This window comes from Hippopotamus amphibius, chromosome 2 (genome assembly GCF_030028045.1).
Source record: "Hippopotamus amphibius kiboko isolate mHipAmp2 chromosome 2, mHipAmp2.hap2, whole genome shotgun sequence".
In the NCBI taxonomy this organism is placed as follows: Eukaryota; Metazoa; Chordata; class Mammalia; order Artiodactyla; family Hippopotamidae; genus Hippopotamus; species Hippopotamus amphibius.
Window position 1 is genome coordinate 212110998 of NC_080187.1, and position 19070 is coordinate 212130067.

Below are 19070 nucleotides of genomic sequence, written 5' to 3' on the forward strand. Positions count from 1 at the left end.
AGACCAGTGGGAGCCTCGGAAATAAGGAGAAAAGCCAGACGTTTTAAATAAAATGGCAGTGCTTATGAACAAGAAAGTGGGAATGAAAATTTAACCTAGATTTATAGGAAAATGAAACTAACATTATCTGCCTTTAATGCAGACATCTAACTTTCCAGCAGATGGAGATGTTACCACGTGAAAGATAAGTTCGACAGGTGGGCACAGCCCCAGACTTCCTACTTTCTAGAACGGGATGACTTGTTTCTTAGGAGTGAGACACAGAGAGGACCTCTGAAATATGTAGACTCCGATCTCTAAGTAAATAACACTTTTTAAGAGAAAATGAAGCCATTACCTAGGTTCCAAATTCAGAGGGTCAGCTTTTAAAACGACAAAAGTCTTCTCCAGTTATTTCCTTCTCCATTTGGAAGAACTTGACAAAAAATCATTTGTTTTCTAAGCTTTGTGCTTGGAAACCATAGGCAGAAAAGGGTTCTATTTGCCTTCTAATTAACATGTATTTGCATTATAGTACTTGCTACTTTAGGAGTCAAGGTTTCAGGGTTTTCTGTTTTCGTTGTCTTTTCTTTTTTTCCTGGGCACTGGAGATTCCCTTGCAGCCGTGGGCTTGGGGGTCAAGTTGTTTTCACAGCTTGCTTGCGTTTTGTTTTAGGCTTCTGAGGACTTGGGCAGGATGCTTTTATCACCCGTTTGAAGAATTGAATAGCTGTGCACTGCAAGCTAGCTGCTAGGCATAACTCATTAACATTTTAAAAAAAACCTGTCTGAGTGCCTATAGAATGGGATCTTTTTGACGGACAGTGTTGTCTGGGTGATCTCAGGTGTTACAGAAGCATTTTCAGATCTGCTCAGGATGCCGTGGTAGGTGACTGTCTCCAAATCAAGGAAGTGGTACCCATGAATCAGGGCTTCTATACGGGTTAGTATGGCCTTAGGTGTAATGGGGATAATGTTTTCTCTCCCCCAAAGTCTTTTTCCGAATGAGTTTTTTTAAAAAGAACTCAAAATTCATTCAAAACATTTTCAGTAAAACTGTAATATGTTCTCTTCTTTTAGATTTTAGTCTTGCAGTAAATTCCAGGAGAGGGATGAATAGATCAGTTGGTATGAATTATGTCACCTGATATCTGCCTTATTTTCCCAAAAGTATTGGACCAATTATACAAAGATACCACTTTCACCCCGAACTTGCTTTATGTACCATCATTTTTTAAACAAAGAAAACAAGACATTTTTGTTAGTTATAAGTATATGCAGCAAAGGTTTAGAAGTAAATATTACGGTCAGGTCAGGGAATTTCAGGCATGTAGTTCAGCATTCTGGTCTGCACAGCCTAGGAGAAGCATCTTACGGATTTTCTTCTCCGCCCAGAACCCCTTTTCCACATTCCTCTAAGTTCAAGCAAAGGTTACCCTCCCTTGGCCAGGGGACCTCTTGCTGCCTGCCAGCCGGGGACGTCTGGATCTTCTTTTGATCTTCTATTTCTTTCTCAACCCAGAGCTATTTAATCTCTCCGGGGAGAGGCAAAGACATTTGTTATTTGGCCATCAACAGTCAACTGCTTTTGTGGTTTACACACATACACAGAAGACAAATCAAAACTGCACTTAGGTTATCACACATTCTCAGTAAAACCTGAGACTTTAACAAGAACCTACTTTACCTTGTTTCACATAAATCATCCCTTGGATTTGTCCAGAAAAGGCAATCAGTTTGTGTCTTTAACCCTCTTGAGGGGTTCTTAAAATTCTGTCATATAGCTGCTTGGTTCATTCCGCCTTAGCCTTTGACTGATTCATTAATTTGCTCACCAAACCCATATGGAGTACCCACTATGTGCCAGGCTCTTTAAAGGAGGAGAATGCGGGTAAAGCGATGGTAGTGCATCCCCAGTAATGGGGAACGTAGCAGCCTTCACCCATGCTTTGTTGGTTTGGAGTTGGTAATGTCATCTTTGTCTGCAAAGGACGGCTGATTTTTCCATCTCCCAGAATGTATTCTTTTCCGAGAAGTTTTCTGTGGAGACCAGAAAACAAATCCCTGTGGGGCAGGGCGGTCTGGTGGATCATCCCAGCTATTGGCATTTGGCCATCAGTTTTAGCTATTGTCTCATTAGAGTGTTAATTTGATCCTTGGAGTATAATGGGGGAAGGGGCAGACTTCAGTATTTGTAAAGACTCTAGTTCCATTTTTTCAAGTTTGTAGCAAAATACACGTAACATCAAATTTACCATCCAAATTGTTTGTAAGTGTACAGTTCAGTAGTGTTAAGTACATTCATATTGTCGTGCAGTCAATCTCCAGAACTCTTTTATTCTTGCAAAACTGAAACTCTGTACCCATTAAATAATAGCTCCTCATATTCCCCTCCCCCTCACCCTTGCAACCACCATTCTACTTCCTGTCTCTAAGAATTTGATTACTCTAGGTACCTCGTATAAGCAGAATCGTACAGTGTCTTCTTGTAACTGGCTTATTTCATGCAGCATAATGACTGAAGGTTCATCCATGTTGTAGTATGTGGCAGAATTTCCTTCCTTTTTAGTGCTGGATAATACTCTGTTGTAAGTATATACCACATTTTGTTTGTTCATTCGTCTGTCGATGGATACTTGGGTTACCTCCACTTTTTTGGCTCTTGTGAACATTGCTGCTGCTGTTGTAGGAAAAAAATGGGGTGTGAGAGGATAGTCATGTTTCAGGTCTCGAGTGATTCCCTGGGACAGGCCACCACGTCAGGGTCCTTGGCTTGGCACAGGAAAGAATTTGTGAGCCATAGTAGAGTGAAAGCAGGTGTATTTAGAGAGATACACACCCTGCAGATGTCTCAGAAGGCGGCAAGAGAGGCTGCCCCAGGGTGTGGGGGTCCTTTCTTTGGGAAGTGACCCGCTCTGGGAGACACACGTTCCATAGACAGAATGCAGTCAGTCTCCATCCCAAGGTGTGGGGGTGGTTAGTTTTTATGGGCTGGGTAATTTCACAGGCTAACAAGTGCGAGGAATATTCTGTCTTGGAGAAGGGGCAGGGATTTCCAGGAGTTGGGGCACCACCCACTTTTTGTGGTCATCCTTGGGAAGTGTCACGGTGCCTGTGGGTGTGGCAGTCAGCATATGCTAATGTATTACAATGAGCGTATAATGAGGCCCAGGGTCTGCTGGAAGTTGAATCTTCTGCCATCTTGAGCCTAGTAGGTTCTAAGCGGGTTTTGTGGTATCCTGTTCTTCTCAATGGTTGTGTCATTCTTTTAATGGTTGTGCCCTGCCCCTTTCCATCCTGTCTCACTACGAACATGGGTGTACAAATCTCTCTTTAAGACGCTGCTTTCACGTCTTTTGGATGTACGATTGACCCCTGAAAAGCATGAGCTTTAACTGTGCAGGTCCACGTACGTAGATCTTTTTCAATATAGTCCCTATATTTTCATTTTATAGATCTTTAAATTAACTAAGTGTGGAGGAAAGTTTATGTTTGACTGGAGATCACAGTATGTGAAATCAGAAGGACTACAGTTTGAGTCCTGATTCTTTCCAAACTGTTTCAGCTTCCTGCCCTTGGGTGAGTCTTGTATTGGTGTTCTTGTTGTTGAGGCAGAGATAGCAACATGCAGATGTTCGCATGGGAGCAGGGCGGTGGGGGTAGTGGTGTCAGCGTCCCAGTGCCTTCATTGTTCACGGATCAACTGTGTTTACTCAGAAGTGGAAGTGCTAGATCGTATTTTTAATTTTATTTTTAATTTTTTTGAGGAACTTCCATAGAGTTTTCTATTGTGACTGCGCTATTTTACATTCCCAGCAGCAGTGCAAGGGGGTCCCAGTTCCCTCAGTCCTAGCCAACACGTGTTATTTTCTGGTTTTTTTTGATAGTAGGCATCTTAGTGGGTGTGAGATGTTGGTTCCATTTTTTTTTTTTTTTTTTTTTTTTTGGCACACGGGCTTAGTTGCTCCGTGGCATGTGGGATCTTCCTGGAGCAGGGATCGAACCCATGTCCTCTGCATTGGCAGGCAGATTCTTAACCACTGCGCCACCTAGGAAGCCCCTGTTGGTTCCATTTTTAAGGATGAAATAATAAACAGAATGACCAACGCATCCTAAACAACCCCTTCATTTTCAGATAAAAGGATACAAATCAGGAAATACTAACGTTTGCTGCTATACACCCAGTATCAAAAACCAAACAGGATGGGTCCAGCGGCATCTAGGCCAAAGGTTTAAAAGAGCATATATTATATTCTCTCTCTGTTTATGTTACCTAGTTTGATTTTCATGGGACTGTCTGTTTTTGCTGAAATCTTTGTACGGCTTTAACTGGACAAGGAAAACAGTGGGGGAAGACTAGAGCGGACTTGGAAATATGGTTAGAACTATTGGAAGGTTTCCGGATTGCATAGAGAGCTATGGAAAATTTGACTTTCATAGGTCTACAAGGTTGAATCCAACTTTGCGTCTCACATTTCCCTCTGTCTACTCTGTCATGTAACCTTCCCCTGACCTCCAGCACTCTGAACCCATGGAAAGACCTTGAATGTCCTTAGGCTAAATGTGTGCTTGCCCGTTTGTCACAGTGCCCTGAGGAGTAGTTTACTATGTGGGATGATACAGAAACTTTTCTTGGAGTCTGATCTGCATAGTCCAATGAGAAGGAGAGTAGATGATAAGCTGGATTACTCAGTCAAAAAGATCACATCCTGTGTTCTCACATCTATTGGGCATTTAAAGAGAATTCTCTTTTTCTGGCCCCTTCCCCCAATTTTTTGGTAATTATGTCTGGCTAAATCTTTCCAAAGGGATCGGGGCATCGGGCTACGGGCAACGTAGTCAAGGTGAAGTAGGGGACTGAGTCTAGGAAGAGAGCCAAGAATCTCACAAAGGTTTACTGGCTGTGACTACCTGCTGCCGGGAGTCTGGGGAGAGGTGCCTTCTCCCCAGGCATCCCAGTCTGTACTTGCTTCACATTGAGGCAAAGTGTGCTTGTCGATGGGAACTTCTGCTGAAGGAAAAGAGTAGCAAGTCCTTCACTAAGACCTGTATTTGTCAGTGGTTGAGGAATAAACTGCAGGGGAGGCTGGCCCTTCAGAACCCAGCGGACTCCCAGAAGAAGGGGGTTTAAAACTGTTTCTCTATATAGATACAATAACGAAATGAAACTTGCAGGTGGTTATTTGCAAGAACCATAGAGAGAAAGAAAATAGAATAATGAGATCTTAAACAGCATTCCCAAGGTTTGGCTACTGAGCAGCTGGAGTCCTGAAGTGCAGCCAAAACACCATGGAACCGTTCTCCCTACTTCTCTTCCAGGCATATTTTAACTTGGCCATGCTGCTTTGGCAATTATCAAAGAAAATTAAAAGAACAGGCAGCTCCGCAGAGCTTTGTGGACAGCCTAACATCCATTAACTACCTACTGGCAGAGGAATACTTTTCATAAAGCCTTGAAACTAGTGAGGACTACCACCTAGCCCATCTTTTTACCTCCAAGGGTTGCCACATTTCAATAAAGTCAGATATTTCCATGTCTGTAGTTGTTAATAAAGCTTCCAAACGCAGATGTCATCACTTCCCTGGGCATCTAGTTTCAGGGGAGGAGAAAGGAAGTGAACATATATTTGCACCTGTGCTTTTAGAAGCACTCATTTGATTCTCAGACAAGACTGTGAGACAAGCATTAGGATACTCATTTCAACAGATAAGGAAAGCAAGGTTCATAGATGTAATTAGTCCAATGACACAAGCTTAGTAAGTGGCAGAACTCAGATTGAAACCTAGGTAAGGACATACAGAAACCATGCTCTTTCTCTTTCCCCTTTATGCCTTTCGGTGAATTCAGGAAGGCTAAGTGGTTTGTCTGAAGGCATGTTTTCTAATCAGCATGTTTTCTGCTGCATTTCTTTAAATACAGTTGCATTTTGAAGATCCTGACGGACCCAGAAGGCCTTGGCTAAGGAGCCATAAGCTGGCAGCAGCTAGTTCTGCAAAACAGTTTTGGGTCTCTGAGATTGCAAGGAAGGCTGCACCTCATTTAACTCAATGGCCACCATCCAAATCATCCCAACAGTCAAGAAGTGGGCTGCTTTTCATGCCTCTTCTGTACACATCCTTTGTCTTTCCTTTTTTTTTTTTTGTCTTTGCCCATCCTTTCCCCCAGTTATCACAAAACACTGTTTCAGCCTGAGGTTTCAATTAGGTTCTGGCATGATGAGCTCATGCCACGCTTTGTGTGGTCGCCACAAGAACATCCTTCCCGGTGCTTTCTTTGAGAGGGAGCCGGGGCTGCTGAATTCTCTTTTCATGCCTCCACAAGGGAGCCTCCGTTTCTCATTTGTCCAAATCCTTGTTTGTCTTCGGGAAGCGAAATGCTTGCATTTGATTGTGATGGGGACGGATTGACATCTTTTCAAGTCCTGTGGAGGCATGAAAGCCAAGCTTACTCAGAGGGATTATGCCCCTGCATTCAGTCAGGTTGAATGTGGAGAGCTGCATTCGTTTGGTAAATAGTGGTGGAGAGTCCCACCCCTGCCTTTTTCTTGGGGTGGTTGTGCATATTTGGAAGGGACGTGTCCTGCCTGCAGAGAGGGCCCAAAAGAAGTCTCTTAGCAAATAACTAAGACCTGAAAGAGACAAACGAGGCAGCTGGTGAGTCCCTTCAGTGTCACAGTTCCCATCTTAAGCTAAAAATGATCCCTTTCCACACTTGCCGTGTCAATTCCATGGGCCACCATGCAAGAGTAAATGCACCAAGCCAGCAAGCAGGAGAGCCTTCCTGGTTTCTGGCTCTTGTAGTCTCTGGAAAAAGGCAGGCGTCTAGCTGGTCAAAGCAGCCACAGGCTGAGGTTCTTTGTGTCTGTCCCTGTGTTTGTGCATGTGCAAGTGGTCTCTGCTCTGTCTGGCTGGCTGTTTATTTTATTTGGAAAGCTCCTAGCTGTCTGGGATTGTATCTATTCATCCCCCTCTGTACAGAGGCATGTAAATGAGCTTGTTAATTCAATCAAGCAATTGATTAGGCTGTTTTTTAATGTGCTCAGCGCTGTCCTAGGCACAGCAGGAGGGAATGAAAGAAGCCCCGGTGGGGTCTTTATCTGTGACCTTGAGAGGCTCTGGAGCCTTTCTGAGCCTTCTGTTCTTGTCTGTGGAGGTAGAAGGTCAGACTAGCTGATTTCCAGGACTCTTTCTCCTCTGAGGTTCTCTGATTGAGGTCATGAGAGCTGGAAAGACATGAAGCCAGCTAAAAAATAAGACCCGTTGTGATAGAGTATCCAAATGAATTATGTAGAAAAGTATGTCCTTTGGTCGTATCCAGAGTAGGATTGCTGGCAAATGAAAAATAAAGAATGTCCAGTTAAATTTGAATTTCAGATAAACAAATACTTTTTGAATGTAAGTTTTTAGCCTGCGTATGTCCCATACAACATATCTTATGCATCTGAAAGATTTAACTGGGCATTCTGCACTTTATCTGGCAACCCTGATATCAGAGAGATCATGAGAACTGTGGACCTAAAGAAGGGTCACCTGTCCATGTTCACTCCTCTCCAGGCTGTCTCTCTGGCCACACTGGCTTTCTGTCCACTCCTCCTGCCACAGGGCCTTTGCACAGGCTGGTACCACTGCTTCAGATGGCCTCCTCTCCATCCCCTCTCTCATAAAACTATTTCATTCTTCAGATTTCAGTTCAAAAGTCACTTCCTCAGTAAAGCCTTTCCTAATTCCCTAGACAGAGTACATTTCTCTGTTCCATATTCCCTGGGAGACACTGCCTTCACAGCACTTGTCACAATTTTTATTTTTGTGTATTTGACAACCATATGCTGGAGGTAGGGTTTGTGTAGGTAGATTGGAATGTCAAGGACATTTTGAATAGGTGAACAAAAGCAATAGAGCCACAGAGGAGAGAATGCCCATGGAGTGTTTCCAGAACAGTGAAGAAAACAGGTGAGTAGTTAGAGTTAGTGAAAGACCCACTTGTAGAGAACAATGTCCTTGAACCCCACCTTAGGGACTGGACGTAGATGTTCGGAGGAGAGTGAAGAACTCGGGATGGCTGCAAGAAGAGTGGTAACATAATGAAAGTCATTCTTCAGCAGGATTCATGAAGCCCCAAAAGGGAGAGCTGAGTCCAAGGCTAGCTGGGGCTCTTGAAAGTTTTCCCCTGAATTCTGAGAATTTGTCACACTAAAAACTGCTTTTCCTGAAGCCATCAAAACTTTCTTCCGGCTGAAACCTTCTTTTTCTAGTGTCTTACCATGTCTGCTCTTACATGTTTAGAAGAGAGAACCTTTGTTAGAACCATGCTTGGTTTTCAGGTATGTGGATTTGCTACATCTGCCCATACATTTGATGCAATAAGTTTTGCCATCTTATGGACCAGCTTATATTGTGCTCTTATCACTGTTGACTGCTTTGGCCTGGTGCCAACAGACTCTGGAACATACATGTGTGCATATACACAAATATACATGAACACACACCTACACACATATACTCATGCACACGTATACACTTCATACACACGTAAGTACACATGAATATATGCACACAGACATTCACACACCCAGACACGTGCAACATATATACATACCACACATATATAAACATACCCACATATATACACGCATGCACACATGTACACACATACATATACATTTTTTTTTTTTACTAAGATAATGGCAGGAGATGGGAAGTCAAGCCACCCTCCTCTGGGTATTGCCTGCAGAGGTGGTGCCTTTTCCTCTCCCCCTGAGTTTCTCTGGCCTCTGAGACTTTTACTTTACATGGCAGTTTTTACCAGTTCCCTTCCCCAGCTTCCTTCTCGGAGCTCTTGACAGCTTCAGTCCTCAATAAGAAAAACCCCAGCCACATCGCTTTTCTGGAGGATATGTATATATGCTGTATTTTAATATGTCCACATCCGCTCAGATAGATATATGTTTTCCCATAAGAAACTGGTTATGACCTCCCGCTCCTGTTGAAGCTGTCAAGCTGCTTTCCTGACACTTGGCCAAACTGGCTTTCTACTGACAGAACCCCTTTCACACTTTCATTTTGTTTTATTAAATGTAACATTTTAAGATGTAGCACTACATGTCACACAGCTTGAAGAGTTTTGAACAGCATCACTTTTTTTTTCCATAACGATATTTGTTTTCAGTCACTTTTTCCAGCTTTGGATTTACTGTGACATGAGAGAAAAAGAACACGTTTCAGAAGAAGGTTGGGTGACTTGGACAAAGTTGGCTTAACCAATTCCCATGGAATTATGTGTCTAGGAACTTTCTCCAAATGGGAAGCTACCGCTGCTTCATGTTCTGCTATCTGGAAAAGTGCAAGGAGTGCTAGCCATGGTGCTTTGCAGAACTCAAGACAAGCGTGTTCATTCTTTCTGCAAGAATGATGGTCTTGCACACTCTGGGGTGCCAGTGTGCCTCTGCAGCCTCACCATAGGTCATCTTCCCCTGCTGTCTACTTCCACCACGGAGGATGCTCTCACCCCTCGAACGGGCCCTGTGTGGTGATGAGCACGTCACTCAACTTGCCTGAGCCTCAGTGCCCTCATCCTCCAGGGGTGAGGATTAGCTGAGTTAATGTCCATAAAGAGTCTGGCACATAGTAGGTGCTCAGTAAACAGTAGACATAAAAATTGTAAAAGGCAGGAAGAGGTTAGACAGGCAGATGCAAATGCGGATGCTAAAGAAAACGTTCCTTTTTCCCTCTCCGTTTCCTTCTCAGTATGGACTGTACCTGCCAGCTCAGAAGGAAACTTCCTCCCTGCGTGGCCTCTTGATTGCAATCTCGACTGGCTGGCTTGCATGTATAAAACTGTAGCCTTTGATTTAGTTAGCCAAACATCATTTCGTGTGTCAGCTTTGACAGTGCATTCCCAGGGTGTCAGCTAGTGGTCTGGTTGCTGGGTGGGTCTCCTTTCCCCATCCTGGTTCAATAGCACCAATTAGAACAGTGGTTCTCAAACTGTGGTTCCTGGGCCAGCAGCATTAGCATCACCTGGGAGCCTGGTGGAAAGGCAGATTCTGGGGCTCTGTTACCGAGTCCAAGCTCGCTCTGCTCCCTGCACGACCGGCCAATGAATATAACATGAGGTGTTGAGGCAAAGACTAGGACTTTATTCAGAAAGCCGGCAGACCAAGAAGATGGCAGACTAGTGTCTCCGAAAAACCATCTTATCGGGGTCTGGATGCCAGTTTCTTTTGTAGAATCAGAGAGAGAGAGGCGCTGAGGAAGTAAAGTTAAAAAGGGCTGTCAGTCTTGCAATATATCTCCTGGAATGACTAGCCTCAGCGAGGGAATGTAATTTCTTCTTTCCTGCAGCCATTCACAGGTGGGCAGGGTTCTCTGAGGCAGGCCATTATGTATGATCATAACAACAAAACCAAGGAAAAGCAAAGGTTAAAGTGAAAGAAACAGATCCAACGTGGAGTCCGATTTAGCTCTTCCCTGCTACAGCTTTACCCCAGACCTAATGAAGCAGAATGAAGTGGAGTCCCTCAGTCTGTGTTTTAATGAGACCTCAAGGTGATTCTGAGTACACTAAAGTTTGAGAACCACCACCGCATTAAAGTGTTACCTACCAGAAATGTGAGTGTGAGCAGTGCTAAGAGGAATTTAACATCTATGGAACATTGAGCCGATGATTTTTCAGGATTTAAAAAAGACATTTTGTGTAATGTTGCTAATCCATATCTCCAAGCCTGTTAAGACTGTCAATTAAATAGGATTCACTAGGGCACTGCATGCGAATTCCTAAAGTTTAAATTACGTAGTTGCAGTGTGGGATAGAAGGTTAGGGATATTACATAATTGATAAGCTGTATGCTTTTGCCTTTAAGTTTTTATAATGGAATGCACCCCAAACAATTTCCTTTTTGGAACAGGGAAAACTAAGAATTAGACAGTCTCACCCCTCTTCTCTTCTTCTTCAGAACAGTTTTCTAATTCCAGAGAAGAGTCTGGGCTCTTAGAAGCATTCTCCTCATCTTATTTTCCATAACTTTGTCTTGGAAAATGAAGTCTGGGGGAAAGTAGTTTAAATAGTAATCATCTGCGTCTAGTGCAGAATTTGGAGTCCAAGGGCAGGCAGATGGATCCTTTGTCATGAACAGGAGGAATGGCGCATAGATGATGTAGTCGGCAGAGGTCAAGCCCGGCATGGCTATGGCTGTGGTCATGGGTGCCCTGAGATATTCACCCCCAACCAAATGCTGCAAACTCCGTGCCCATTGCTAGGACTTTGGGCAAACCCCTTTTTATTTTATTTAAATTCTGCATACACAGTTAAGACATTGCATCCGCATGTTTCCAATTCGTTTACACTTCACTCATCAGCATGTGTTGGGTAAGCACCCTGCCACGTCTGAGTTTTATGAGCTGCGTTTACGAGGCTGCTTTTCTTGAACAGGGATATGGTATATTCTACCAAAAAAACGGAACTTGAGCCTGGGAAATGAGGGCTTCAATGTTAAACTTGGAGTGAACTTGTGAAGTTTGAGTGGATCCGAAACTAAGCACAGATGTTATCCATTCTCTAAGAATAGCCTCACGTATTTATCCACAGACTCTTTCCTCTTTTCTTACCTGAAATTTTCTCTGTACTTAAGGAAAGGCGAGAGAATGCATTTGTAGGGAAAGCTTGAAGCTCATTTCCTGCCACTTTGAGGAGTCTCCTTGCTTACTAAGAGCTAATGCAACCTTGGTAGTAGCAAAGCTGGCTAAAATCTAGAACCTTCAGGAACATGTTGCTTTCTTGGAAAGCAACATTTTGTTCTCCCACTTATGCTGAGTTCCTAAAAAGACAACAAGGAGTTTTATAGTCTTGTGTTAATTTTGAATAGAGATGGAAGGGACCTACCACTGATAGAAACTGTACAGAATTTCATTTCTCAGAACCCGAATTGTTGGAGTTATTTCTTACATTCTTTTTAAAATTAATTTTTATTGTTAAATCTAAGTTATGCCTGTGTATATCTTACAGTCAGAGAAGTCTACAAACTTTGCCCCTCCCCCAGTATTTCTTCCTCCCCAACAATTTTAGCTATTCTTTTGATGTTTACCTTCTTACCTCTGAATAATGTTTATAATTGTTACTTCTGGATTTTTCGGTTTCAGGTATTTTCTGTTGAAGGTGAGGATGTAGCCCTCTTTCATCCTCCTCTCCCTCCACCTCACCACATATACACACCTCCCATCCCACACACTCTCAAATGTAATTGTGTTGTGATCTGGGTTAGATTAAGAACCATTGCTTACAGTATGACTAGATACAAGCTCCTCACAGCTGAGCCCTGTAGTGTACTAGGTCAGATCTCCAGGATGCTGATCATAAGCAGAGATTTGTGCCCAGTGTTTATTAGGGAGTGATTCTGGAACTACACCTTTGAGGGGGGTGAGATGCAGGATTGAACAGCTCTGAGCTGGGATAGCCCTCTATCATTGCCGCAAATTGAGACGGGATGGACCAAACGTACAACCACATGGACCAGTCATTGGACAGGGGCTATCCCTGGGAAGGAGGTTGGTGAGGCAGCTCCCTTAGGCTGGGGGCAAGTTCCAGAAAGATATAGCTGTGAGCTACTAGTAGTCAACCCTCCCAGCTGCTGGGGGAATCCTGACTTGGATTGGAATGGTAATGGTAGATAATCTGAGCACCTCTAACACCCTTGTCCTGGGCACTTGGTGGGCTTATTCTATCTGGAAACAGAAATTTTCTTGTTCTTTATTTGATGATTTCTTGGGGATCTAGGAAGCTACTGCTGCTGCTTCTTTTTTTCTTTTTCTTTTTTTTTAAGAATAACAGCTTTATTGAGATAAAATTCACATACCATAAAAGCCACCAACTTAAATAGTACAGTTTACTGGGTTTTAGTATATTTAGAGTCGTGCAACCATCACCACTATATAATTTCAGAATGTTTTCATCACCCTAAGAAGAAAGTCCATACCCATTAGCAGTTGCTCCACATTCTCTCCTCCCTCCAGCCCCTCTACTTTCTACCTCTGTAAGTTTGCCTATTTTGAATATTTGATGTAAATGTAATTATACAATATGCGACTTTTTGTGATTGGCTTTTTTCACTTAGCATAATGTTTTTAAGGTTCATCCATGTTGTAGCATGTATCAGTATTTCATTCCTTCCTATTGTCAAATAATATTTCCTGTACGGATAGACCATATTTTGTTTATCCATTCATCAGTTGAAGGACATTTGGATTGTTTCCACGTTTTAGCTATTATGAATTTTCATGTACAAGTTTTTGTGAAGATGTATGTTTTCATTTCTTATTGGTCTGTACCTAGAAGTGGAATTGCTGGGTCATATGGTAACTCTACATTTAACTGTTCTGAGGAGCTGCCAGATGTATTCCAGGGAAGCTGTTCCATTTACAATCCTATCAGCATTTCTTAAGAGGGTTCTGATTTCTCTACATCCTTGCCACTGCTTCTTATTGTCTTTTCTCCCCAGCCATCCTAGTGTGTGTGAAGTGGTATCTCATGGTGGTTTCAATTTGTTATTTCCCTAACGACTGATGATATTGAGCATCTTTTCATGTGCTTATTAGCCATGTGTATATCTTCCTTAGAGAAATGTCTGTTTAAATTCTTTGTCCACTTTTAATTGGAATCTCTTTTTATCTTTTAGTTATAAAAGTTCCTCATAGATTCTGGGTACAAGTCCCTTATCTGGTATATGATTTGCAAAAGTTCTGTCTCATTTAATGGGTTGCCATTTCATTTTCTCAATGGAGTTCTATGATGAAGTCTAATTTATCTTATTTTTAATTTTGTCACTTGTCCCTTTGATGTCATGTCATCTAAGAAACCGTTGATAATCCAAGATCGTGAAGATTTATGCCTATGTTTCCTTCTAAGAATTTTATAGTTTTAGCTTTTACATTTAGGTTGATGATCCATTCTGAGTTAATTTTTATATGTGGCATGAGATAGGGGTCCAGCTTCATTCTTTTGCATGTAGATATGCAAAGTTGTCCCAACACCATTTGTTGCAAAGACTATTATTTCCTCATGGAATTATCTTGGCACCCTTGTCAAAAATCAATTGACCATAAATATAAGGGTTTATTTCTGGACTCTCAATTCTGTTATATTGACCTATGGTCTAGCCTGTGATAATATCACACTCTCTTCATTACTGTAGTTTTGTAGTAAGTTTCAAAATCAGGAAGTATGAGTCCTCCAACTTTGTTTTTCTTTTTCAAGGTTGTTTTAGCTATTCTTGGTTCCTTGTATTTTCATATAAATTTTAGGATCAGCTGGTCAATGTCTGCAAAAACAGACAGCTGGTATTTTGATTATGATTGCATTGAATCTGTAGGTCAGTTTTGGGGAGTATTGCCATCTTAACAGTATTGTCTTTTGATCCATGAATATGGAACGTCTTTCCATTTATTTAGATCTTCCTTAACTTCTTTCAACAGCGTTTTGTATTTTTCAATGTATGTCTTACACTTCTTTTGTTAAGTTTGTTCCTAAGTATTTTATTCTTTTTGATGCTATTGTAAATGGAATTGTTTTCTTAATTTTATTTTAAGATTGTTTCATTGGTAGTGTATAGAAATATAATTGATTTTTGCATATTGATCTTATATCCTGTAACTTCGATGATTTTGTTTATCAAGGCATTTAAAAATTTTTCTATACACAGGTCATGTCGTCTGTGAATAGAGATTGATAGATACTTTTACTTCTTTCTTTTCAGTCTGTATGCCTTTTCTTTTTCTTGTCTAATTTGCCCTGGCTAGAATTTTTTGTTGTTTTGGGTTTTATTTTTTTCTCTAAAATCAGGAGTAATATCTCCTCTCTGTTCCTAATGTTAGTTAATTTGAGTCTTCTCTTATTCTTGGTTAGTCTATCTAAAAGTTTGTCAATTTTGTTTGCTTTAAAAAAAAAAAAAAACTTCAGTTTCACTGATATTCTCTGTTGTCTCTCCCTTCTGTATTTAATTTATTTCCATTCTAGTTTCCTTCTTCCTGTTGGCTTTGAGTTTAGTTTGCTCTTCTTTTTTTCAGTACTTAAGGTGGAAGATTGTTATTGATTTGAGGTCTTTTTTAACACGGGTGTTTATAGCTATAAATTTCTCTCTAAGCACAGCTATAACTGCATCCCATAAGTTTTGGTATGATGTATTTTAATTTTTATTAATCTCAAAGTTTTTTCTAGTTTTCCCCGTTTTTTTCTTAATTAGTTATTTGGAAGCATGTTGTTTAATTTCCACATATTTTTGAAATTCCCAAATTTCTTTCTGCTATTGATGCCTAATTTCCTTCCATTGTGATCAGTAAGCATACTTGGTATGACTTCACTCCTCTTACATTTGTTGAGGCTTGTTTTATGATCTAACATTTGTTCCCCCCTGGAGAATGTTTCATGTGTGCTTGAGAGGAATGTCTACTCTGCTCTTCTTGGGTGGAAGGTTCTACAGATATCTTCTGGGTCTAGTTGGTTTATAATGTAGTTCAAGTCTTCCGTTTCCCTGTTGATCTTCTGTATAGCAGTGGATAGTTGTTCTGTCCATTACTGAAAGTGGAGTATCAACGTTTCAAACTATTACAGTTGAGTTGTCCATTTCTCCTTTCAGTTCTGTCAGTTTTTGCTTCATGTATTTTGGGGCTTCATTGTTTGTCCTCCTGGTGGATTTTATCACTGTAAAAATGCTCTTATTTGTCTTTAGTAAAAAAGTTTATCTTAAAGTCTATTTTGTCTGGTATTAGTACAGCCACTCCAGCTTTTTCCAGTGTTCTCGTTGCTTTTATGAAGGAGCTGACTTTCAAAGGCTTTTAGCTAACCATTCGGGAAGGTAGAACCTCTAACTAATTCTTAAATACCACTGTAGATAATTTTTCTGTTTTTCGGCCTGCTCTCTCTCCTATTTCCAAAGTTGCCCCCTGGAGATGGTACAATCCTAGGTAGCTTCATTGCTTCAGCTCCTGCTCAAGATCCATTTGCTTGGGTCTGTCTGTTAAGTCATGGATCCTTCTCCTTCTCACCTTCCAAAATTTTATAACTGTTAGCTCCTTTTCTGTATTCTTTGCCCTTTACCACTTAAAAATGTCTTTACTCTGATATCGATGGATTTTCCAATTAAAGAGTTTAGTGAGTGATTTAAACATTTAACCTGTGTTTGAGGGTAAACCCTCCAGCTGTTAGTTGCTTTATTCTAAGTAACCTGAATTTTCTTGTCTATTTTCCAGAATTTCTAAAAATGATCAGAGGGCTGTTTTACTATCGGGGATCTATGCAATATCCTAAATTAAAAATAGTGCTTGTATTACCTTTTAAATTGAGGCCTGAAATGTGAACATCTTTGATTCAAAGTAAGACTAATCAGCTGCTTCCAAGTCCGTTCCCTAGTTGATTTCCCTTAGAACAGTGGTTCCCAAACTTGACTTTGCACTAGAATCACCCAGAGAGCCTGTCGCAATGCAGGGTTCCAGGCTTCATCCCCAGGGTTTCTGATTTAGGAGTTGCAGGTGAGGCCCAAGGATTTACATTTTCAACAAGTTCCCAGGTGATGCCGATGCTTCGGGTCTTGGGAGCACACTGAGGATCACTGCCTCTGCGTGTGGAATGTAAAGGTATTCCCAGTGGGGTTGGGGGGCCCATTTAGGAAGCAGGTGAGAGCGGAGAGGGAGAGCACAGAGCAGAGGGATGTGCCCACTTGCTCTTACCCTTTTGTGTGTGTGTGCTCCTGCTTTGTCCCCTCTCTATGCAATAAGGAAATCATGATGAAATCGGCTTAGAGAAGAGGTTCTTGGCATCAGAATTGTAGTTCTGCTCAAGGAGGAAAAAAAGGAATGAAATGACCATCCGTGAAAAACCTTAAACTGAAGCCCTGCAGATGTATTTTAAAGTGGTTGAGGAGGATGGGCGGGGTCTGGAGAAGTCGGTGCTTTGGTAATCTTATGAGCTCTACGTGCAGTATAGCTAAGGCAGCAGGATTCTGGGCAGTTTTGTTAGGTAGTCACTTGTCCCCAGGCTTCAGGTATCTCCTAGGATCCCAGACCTTGTTGCAAGTCTGCAAAGGTAGGGACACCTGCCTAAGCCACGTGGGCAGAGGGTCAGACCTAGTAGCTGGTTTGGAAGCCCAGACTTAAGGCTCTTCCTCTGGGTTATTTCCATGTAGCCATTTGCTGTCATCATCTCATGTGTAGCCATCTTTTTTTGGTCTCAAAATGCTCTTCTGTAGTGTGGTTGCAAATATTGAAGGATAAAGCTATGGCTGCCAGTGACAGTATTCTAAAGGATAGAGGTAACTGGGAGGGAGCCCAGAGGAGTCAGAACTCAAAACCCTTGCCCTCTGTGAGGCTGCCTTTCAGACACTTTTATTATATAAAATGCAATGTGCCTGGAACTATCCTGCTATCACTTCAGAAAGTGAGGAGCTGGGAGAGAGGAAATGGGGTCTGAATAGATAGATGACATGAGAAAGCAGGTTATAGGGGACTAGTTTTCCCTCTAACTTGTCACTTCCTTTCTTAGGCCTGGTGTGTGTGTGTGTGTGTGTGTGTGTGTGTGTGTGTGTGTATGTGTGTTTGTGTGTGTGTGTGTGTTTAATCTATAAAATGACAGTTTAGCTTCAGATAATTCCCAAAGGTTCTTCGTCTTTGGTAATCTTTGACTTTTCCAAGATCACCTCTTATATCTTTTGGGCAGCCAGGGTAGGAAATCAAGTCTCTTGACTTCTCTGATAGAGCTCAGAGTACATAGAAGATTCAATCTTCCCTAAACCATGTGGGTCCCAGAGGTTGCCTGCGATTTCCTGTTAGCGGTTTTCACTGGCTTTGGAGTAGAAGGAAGTTCATTGCTATGACAGTCAGGCAGCCACACTGGGGAAAATATGATGTATTGTGTTGTGTAGGAAAAAGTGAGTATTATCCAATGCAATAATCAGATTTTCAGACAAAGGCATGACCCTGGAACATGCTGTCTATGGCTGAACATAGCATTAGTCTTGTCTCCAAAAACAGTTAAACAAAATCAATGTGTACTTGGCATGCCTTTCTCCCTTGGATGTGGAAATATATCTCGCCTGAACATTTTTCTTATTCTTATCTTGGAAGCAACTAGATTGCTCTGAAAATATTAGTTGTAGCAGTAATTAATTTAGCATTTATTGAGCACCAGGCTCTGCGTGAAGTAACAGAAATATAAGGAAAGACCCTGAGGTAGGGGAATCTATCTAGTGGAGAGAGAGGAGAGAAAGGCAAAAACAAAAACAAAACAAAAAAACCCTCAAAGGCCGACATTCATTTATCTATGCCTCCTTTTATTCCTCAGGGATTTGTTGAGCATTTGCTACATGCCCAGCTCTCTGCTGAGTGCTGGGGTTACAAAAGTGAATAAGACAGACACATCTCTGTGGTCCCTCAAAGCCATGCTTCAAAAGAAGTTTGTTTAACCTCATAGTAGAGGAGGCTGGATCCGCCTGTGGATGGATGGATGGATAGGGTAGATCAGGATCCGTGGAGGGCTTCCCAGAGGGGGTGACCTGGGAACTAAAGCAAAGTAGAAACAGGTGCGAACCAAGTGAGGGAAAGCCAGAGGAGCAGTGAAGCAACGGCTGGACAGAAGGAGTGCTTAGTTGGGGATAGAACGCAGATTTAAGGAGGAACAGTAGGAAATGAGACTATAAAGGTAGATAAGGTTCAGCTCTTGAAAGACGTTTTATCCCTTGCTGACGACTTTGGACTCCAACCTAAGGTGATAGGGAAACCACTTAAATACCTTGTAATGGAGAAAATATTACAGGAAACTCGGCCATTTAAAAGAACGTAGAATGATATAATTGCATAGATTTTAAGTAATAAAAAGCAGAACATACACGTTGTGTGCTCACTGTAATTGCTGATTTATATGATATAATTGTGACTGTGGTAAAGCATGGGAGGATGTCTGAAAGTGGAGTCTGTTATTTGCACTGTGAGATTCTTTGAGCTCCTTTATTCACGCAGCAGCAAATCTCTACTATGTGCCAGTAGATCACGATACAACTCCTTCTCTCTGCCATCAAATATGGAGAGGTCTAATAACTTCCATGCAGTTTAAA

The 19070-nt window shown here is 41.7% G+C and overlaps 1 protein-coding gene across 4 annotated transcripts in view; it reads left to right on the plus strand.

Moving 5' to 3' along the window:
- The window catches only part of THSD4 (thrombospondin type 1 domain containing 4), a 565916-nt gene that overhangs the window by 240386 nt on the left and 306460 nt on the right, over nucleotides 1-19070 (plus strand). The window lies entirely within an intron of this gene.